The following is a 7,716-nucleotide window of genomic DNA, read 5'->3' as shown; positions in this document are numbered from 1 at the left end:
CTGCCTCTCTACCTGGTTGCCCTGGATCTACTCTGGTGATCTCTTTTCCTTGGATTTTTCTTTTAAGCAGAGGCTAAAAAAGCAAAGCGAAAAGTCACTGTCCTGGTGCCTCTGCCTCACACCAGTGCCCCACAGATCATTCCACAGACCCCTGTGCCATCCCCTCTGCACACACCCAAGAGTGGTGAGGGTTCAGGAGTGTGGTGTGGGTGGGAGCTTGTGGTTGTAGCTGCTGCTTTCCCTGTACTAGGGGATCTGAGCTGAGGGGAAGTCACCGAAAAGCTGCTGTTTCACAAGGTCTGGGCACAGAGCTGCCCCTCCCTGCCTCCTGAAGTTTGCATGAAGTGCACGTTAGGCTGTAATTAGGGGATCTGGGAGGAAAACTTTCTTGGTGACGCTTTGCTTTTCTTCTACTCTTGGTGAGAAAGTGCCTCCTTCTTCCCAGGACCAGGACCTCTGCCATCCAGCACCACAAAGAAACATTCTGCGCGCGCACACGCGCACACACGCGCGCGCACACACACACACACACACACTTGTCCAGAGACAAACTTAAGGTGAGAGGAAAGAGCTCTCGCTTCACTGGATCTCCAGGCTCCAACTTCAGCAGGACTTGAGAGCATCTGAACTTCTGGATTCCAGGACAAGGTAAAGCTTACATAATTTTTTTTACTCTTTTGGTCAAACCTTGGTGCCTTTAAGATTTCAAAAAGCAACGCATATCTATCTATCTATCTATCTATCTATCTATCTATCTATCTATCTATACATATACATTAAATATATATCTGTGTATATGTATATACATTAAAACAAATTTTCTTATTATTTTCTTCAATTTTCTTTTGAGTTTAACATGATACCTCAACATTTTTTTAGGATTGATGTCAGATAAAATATTGTATTGCAATAAACAAGCTCAGTCTAGAATTGTGGCAAGGATTAACTCTAACATCCTGGTATTTTTGAGTGACTATAAATCTGGTAGACGCCTGGTTTCCAAGTGGTGGCTTTTCCATCTGTATTATAAAAAAAAGAATTGTATAAGCTAAAGGAATTGTTGAGAAATGGAACTGTCCGTTCCGGAAATATGAATTCTGTTTTAGGGAAAGTATAGGTGTATGTGAAAATGAAAGTTACTGTAATCATCGATAATAGTTGTTAGATTGATCATCTTTGAGATGTTACTAATTTTTGTCCAGGCTTCTCCAGTTAAGTGTGAAATGAGGATATAGCATTGTAATGCATTTTATATATAGAATCATGTTTATGGATAATGTTCATATGCAAAAAATTTTGTCATTGTTGTTAAAATTACTTTAAATTTGATTAAGAGAATTATTTATGTGTTGAAACTGTTCACCACCTTAAGCAAAACTATACTCTTTTGGGCTTAAATGAAGTTGTTTTCTTTCATTGAATATGACTGTTGTGTTGAAAATGAGATGGTTTATTATTTTGAAAATAGGCTATTTTATTTTCATTTATCGCTGGAAAAATACACAAAATGGCCAGTACATTTGGGAATTTTTAAGGTGGAAAGTGTTCCCTACATGTTCCAGAGTGATGTCATGAAATCAAACATACTGACTGGCTTCTTAAAATCTAACGGTTCTAAAGAAGTAAAGCCTGTGAATTAATTTCTAAGTGAAATGTAATATTGATTCATTACAAATGTGGTTTCTGGTAACTGTTTTTATTTGCTTATTTCAGTGTACTAAATCTGCAGTAATTTTATACTCATTACAGTGACTTCAATGTTTTAATGGAATCATAAAATGGAAATATTGTTCTACCAAAAATATATCATAGTAGTTTTCTTTGGATAACTTTTAGTGTGATGTTTTTTAATATTTACATTAGTTTTTAGCTTCAGTTCAATTTATTTCTACTGATAAAGAAATTTTCCCTTCAATTCAGTAAAACAGAATATATGCCAAAGATTTGTTATTCATTTAAGCTTTAGTCAATAGTTTTTTTGGGGGGAAGGGGGCAATCTGTTTAATAATTTAATTGTTTAAGCTAAGAGAGAATGACTTTAGACTTTTGGTAGTCTCTTCACACAATTGGAAACAGCTTAAAATGGGAAAACTAGATAAGGAGAAGTAATTTTGCTTAAATGTAATTAAATGAGCAAAAGAAAACCAACAGACCACAGACACCACTGCTCCCCAAGAATGTGCCCAGCATCCAGTATTCCAAAGAGGAGTGCCCAGTGAGCCTGGTCTTTCTATAAGAAACGAGAAAGAGGGGAACATCATGTTCTTAAAAAGTGAGCCATTTATGTCAGCAAGGCCCTGTCTCTCAAAGGAATGACTGACACTCTAATTTAGAAGTACTGAAGAGACTTTCACAGAGAAGAATCCATTCATTATATCCCTAGTGGTTCCACTTCCTTTTCATTCCTTTGGGAGCAAGTAACACAGCCAGGGTAAATACATTCAGAGTATGCACTTTGATAGATGGTCTCTACACAGTCCTGCTTTTTAGCATCCTGGGTGTGGACTATTGGTCATTTCTGTACAGTTGAAGGAGTCTTTGAACCCTTCGGTAGCACTGCATGTCATCCTTGTAAAGATGAACGAGAGTCATTCAGAAAATAACTGCCTTTTACAGAAAGTACTAGTTCCAGTTTTCTTTCATTCCATGCGTGTTTTGTTTGCAGATTATATTTTTAAGATAATGGTGTTCCACCAATTAAAGTTCCAAAGAAATTCAAAGCAATTTTGAAAATAACTTTTGAATTCTAGACTTCAGTTGCCTCTAGTTAGTTTTCCAAAAGCCTGGATTTATTATTAGCAACCATAGTACCTGGTGTATGTTATTTAAATGTGCTTAGTCTGTTATTTAAAGGTAACTAAATGTTGGGGGGAAATAGAGAGGGATGGAAACGTGAATATACATAGGATTTTAATCAATAGAGTTTGAGGAGGGTTAGAGGAAGCAGCTGGTTAAATAAATATTAGGTGTAGAGTGGACGTGATGGTATAAATTAATAATGCAGCTCTTTATCTTCTACACCATGAATGGAAAGGTCTGTGAGGGTTCAATGTGTGAAGCACGGTCCCTGGGTGCCACCTAGTGGATGAGTCAAAGAAGGCTTTCTCACTGGCCTCTTACTAAAAAATTCAGAATCTTCCATTCTGTTGACATTGAACGCAAACCATATGCCCGACCTTGAGGTAGATGCTCAGATTAGAAACTATAGCAAGTGGTTTTTATAAAATTTACAAACCAAAGCACCACTTAACAGTTTATTAAATTCCTAATGGTTGCATTTAAAATCAGTTTACTCTTTACAGGGTAATTTGCCATCAATGTTCTGCCTCTATGAGGATACAATTTAATTTCATAACCTTAACTTGATTCTAATATAGGATTTGTTTAATGCAGAGATGTCATGACCTAGTCAAAAAGGAGTGGTGAGAGTTTAAATCTTGAATCACCTTTTTTTCTAAATGGAAATAATTTTTATAAAGTTTATTGTTTTCTATTTTAAAAGGGTAAAATAAATAATTACTAGCTTGAAAGGTTAACACACAGTAGCACATATTACTACATATTTTACTGATTTTTTTCATCATATATAAGAGGATAATAGTAAAAATTTTCTGGATAGCGAGTTTGCTTTTTTTTTGGTTTTGTTTGTTACAAAATATTGCTCTCAAACTCTAATAATTAGCATATAGAACAACTTCTTCTATACCTATTATTCATATGCAGTTTTGAAGCAGAAATATTGCTTCCATTCAATTGCCTTAATGGGGAAAAAAGCCTAGGTACAAACAACTACAAGAAAAGCCATGTTTGAGAGAAACATCAGGATATCATAGAAGATTAATCTATCAGAATATTAAGCTGAGAGTTTTGAAAAACTTTTCCCCAGGAGATATATGAATTATTACTCCAACTGGCTCTCTGCAAGATACATGACTTAATGGTAACAGTGTTCAGCACATCAGCATTAATCAAGACAGTTCTGAAATTCAGAATGGAAAGTAAAATGCCACAGTTTGGGGGGGAAATGATTAAGTCATTCTTGCAGAGTGTAGAGGTATCATCGATAATTTGAGTTAGGCCTGCTGGTGTGGGATGGGAGTTTCCTATTTAGGAGACTGGTTTTGCATGTGGCAGTCAGACAGACCTACAACATGAAAGAAGGAAGCTGCTTGTTGAGTCCTTTTTTCATTAATGTCACAAAATTATGGCCTCAATTAGTCAGAGGTGCCAGATGGAAACACTAATGACCACATAAAATAAAGCATTTTGTCTTAATTCATATTCCCCAATAAGTCATTATCCACCTGAAACAAGCCATTCTGTTGACAGTTTCATCTGATCATTCTTGTGATTCAGAATGAATCACAGACTCATGCTAGTGAGAGATTGCCGAAAAGTCAGAGGTCCTGAAAGTGGAAATTTAGTCATGGTTTGGGAAACTCTTACAAGACATTTTCATGATTTGAAGTAACATAATGATACTAGACAAGAACCAATTTTACAAGCGATAATCAGCCAGCTCTCTGAAATGATCTGATCCTACTGGGTTCTAGGTTATGTTGTAGTAGCTCCACATAATGGCCTCTCACAGAGATGGAGACCTGCAAGGGGCTAGCTGGTATTGCAGAGTTCTTAGCTATATTCAGATATAGGCAGGATTTATTAAAACATCAAATGTTACCTGACCAGGTGGTGATACAGTGGACAGAGCATCGGACTGGGACGCGGAAGAGCCAGGTTTGAAACCCCAAGGTTGCTGGCTTGAGCATGGTATCATAGACATGACGCCATGGTTTCTGGCTTGAGCCCAAAGGTCTCTGGCTTGAAGCCCAAGGTCGCTGGCTTGAGCAAGGGGTCACACACCCTCTGCTGCAGCACCCTGGTCAAGGCACATATGAGAAGGCAATCAATGAACAACTAAGAAGACTAAAGAGCCGCTACAAAGAATTGATGCTTCTCATCTCTCTCTCTTCCTGACTGTCCCTATCTGTCCTTCTCTCTGTCTGTCCCTGTCACTCACACACACACACACACACACACACACACACACACACACACACAGAAAAAAACATCAAGTGTTGCTGGACTATTTTTGAGTTTCTACTCACTGTTCTATAGCTTGACAGAGGGGGAAGGGAGTGATACCTGAAATAGGATAAATGCTAGAAGGCCAGGAAACTAGTTGCAAAACAAAAACAAAATAAGCTCATAGAATAAAAATCACTTGGAAAAATTACTAAAGTTCAGCAGTAGGTTTTCAGTCTTGTAAGGGCAACAGAAATTTCCACTTCTTCCAAGGAGAACACAATTTACTTGGTTACTAAATTCCACTTGCTATATCCAACTACTTTAGGCTAAGTAAACTCTAATTAAGTTAAATACATTCAAATTATTTCTGAATTTTCTTAAAATTTTCACAAAGTTTTATGGATAATATCTTGGCTCGGTCTCCATCTATGCTGTGTGATTTTTTTTTAATTTTGATGCTTTTGTTTTGAATGTAGGGATCACCTCATTTCATCATTCATGCACCCATTTTGTTCATTCAACAAAAATTTATTGAATACTTGCTATTTGCCAGTCACTGTACTAGCACTATATGTTGTGGCTCTCACTTTATATCTTAAAAATTAATTCTAAAAACATCAGAGTCAAAATTGATGGTAATGAATCTAAAATATTGCAAGATCTTGAGTAACAGAAACAACCAAAAAGTTCTAGGCTCATAGATTTTGTTTTCAGAGAATTTAGAGCATGCATCTTGGAAGTCATTTTCCCTATTTTTCCATTTCTTATCTGAGTGGATAAGAGATTTGCTTCTTGATTATATGGGCACAGATGGGCCTGTGAAGTCACCTCGGACACTCCAGTGCCCCAGGAAGGCGAGGTTATTAATATCTAGTGGGATGGACAGGACAAGCAAAAATTCATTTGCACACTGTTGCTGTCCACCAGTTTGCTCCTAAAATTCAGAGTGAGCACAGAATGATTTAGTACTTACTTACCATTTGCACCAGGCACCATGCTAGGTGTTGCAGAGTAATTAGCTGGAGAAGTTCACAAGCTAGTGGAGAAGACAGATGGCCTGCAAATCATGAATCACTTGTCAGTTTTGTCAAGTAGGTGCAGTTTTTCTTCCCACTCTCCTGGTGCCTTTCCTTTGATCTTACCCAAACTGCCACCCCCTTACTCATAAACTGAGACTCTTGTTCTCCGCCCCTGAACCCTACAGATCTGATACTTCTCTGGTTTATTGATTTCTAGACTGACTGACTACACACACCTCAGTGTGAATGAGTTTCACTCGTGCATTTACTTTGGAAACCTTTTATCTCTTTAAAGTTAATGTTTTGTTTTCTGTAAAAAGAATTCCAAACATCTGGAGGCCTAACCGTCTTTACACCAAAGGTATACTTAAGCTGATTTCTCAATGAACCCCTCGCCAGTGTGAAGTCAGAGGGACTTCCTCAAGGCCTGTTTATAGAAACTTGAAGGACCTTGGGTCCTCTTAGCACTGGGTTCTTCTAATTGAGCCTCATCAGCCTGTCCTTCAACCCTGCCTCAGGAGGGGCATCCAAACCCATTGTTTGGAATCCTTCTTGTTCATTTGGCCATAACTACTTTCAGGTCCCCTCAAGCCTATTGCCATGATTGGGTTGCTGCCCCAAGCAAGTAAAGCACCGATAGCCTGTTATGTTCTACTGTCTGAGCCCTTATGCCAGCCACCCCAAGTATCTGGGTCTAGAAGGGAGCAATGAAAATCCACATATTGGGTCCAAGAATTCCTCTCAGTCAGGGGCTACAAAAGGACGACAGGAATATGAACCGGGCAAGCTCAGGAATTAGCCATCAAGTTGAAAATATGAGTCCAAGCCAACATCCTTTTATATGCTGGTATGTGGCCAGGCACTTAACTGCAGTTGGTTTCAGAGAAATTTTGACATCAATGCTGGAAAACTAACTGCAGAAAAAGAAACAGTGAAAATTTGCTTTGTCTTTATAAAAGTAGCACTAATCAGTCATTTGTTTAAGTTCCATTTTATGTTTATATATGGCATAATGACAGTCATGTTTTAATAGCTATTCGAAATTTGTGTTCTCTTTGATTTCACTTTTTTGATTATGCCACCGTAGTTTGTTGCTCCTATAAAATACCAATCTATTCTTAAAGCATAAAGATGTGCTTCTCACGTTTTATTTTTTCTACCCTCATTTTCCTCTCCTTTTCCTCCCTCCCCCTCCCACTTTTTAAATTGCTAGGACTGATGGCCCAGATGGAGAGAGTTGATTTCCTTCCCATTTTACCCTGTAGCCTTGAGGAGAGGGATCATTGGCCTGCATTATTCATCACATGGGGGGATATAAACGCTGGACATTCAGCAGACATCTTATAAATGCTTATTCTTGCTCTCAGCGCCCAGTGCAGTGCTGAAGATGAGGTGTCAAGAGCCTCTCTGTCTTCTACCCCAAGTGCTTACATTTAGACGTCAGACACATCCCAGCCCAAATCATTCCCTGACTCTCTTTATTTCCTATCAGTCATCTTTCTTTCTTTCAATGTTGTTAAATTAATAATTTCTCAGATTTAAATAATAATAAATGATATAAAGTTTATAATGTAAATATAATTAATTATTATAATAAATCTCTAAATTTAACAAAAGCGAAAGTAGAGACAGGAAATGAGTTTAGAGAGGCCTTGGAACAGTATGGGCA

At 37.8% G+C, this 7,716-nt stretch overlaps 1 protein-coding gene across 1 annotated transcript in view; it reads left to right on the top strand.

Annotated features, from left to right (window-relative positions):
- Positions 1-515: 515 nt before the first annotated feature.
- HAPLN1 (hyaluronan and proteoglycan link protein 1) overlaps positions 516-7,716 on the top strand; it is a 78,527-nt gene continuing 71,326 nt past the window's right edge. Inside the window, exon 1 of the mRNA XM_066383770.1 lies at positions 516-648. The gene's annotated coding sequence lies outside the window, so the exon portion shown is untranslated. The remainder of the gene's footprint in view (positions 649-7,716) is intronic.

Source organism: Saccopteryx leptura, chromosome 4 (assembly GCF_036850995.1).
Source record: "Saccopteryx leptura isolate mSacLep1 chromosome 4, mSacLep1_pri_phased_curated, whole genome shotgun sequence".
Taxonomy (NCBI): domain Eukaryota; kingdom Metazoa; phylum Chordata; class Mammalia; order Chiroptera; family Emballonuridae; genus Saccopteryx; species Saccopteryx leptura.
Note: the sequence above shows the minus strand (reverse complement) of the source record. Positions and strands in the feature narration are given on the sequence as shown.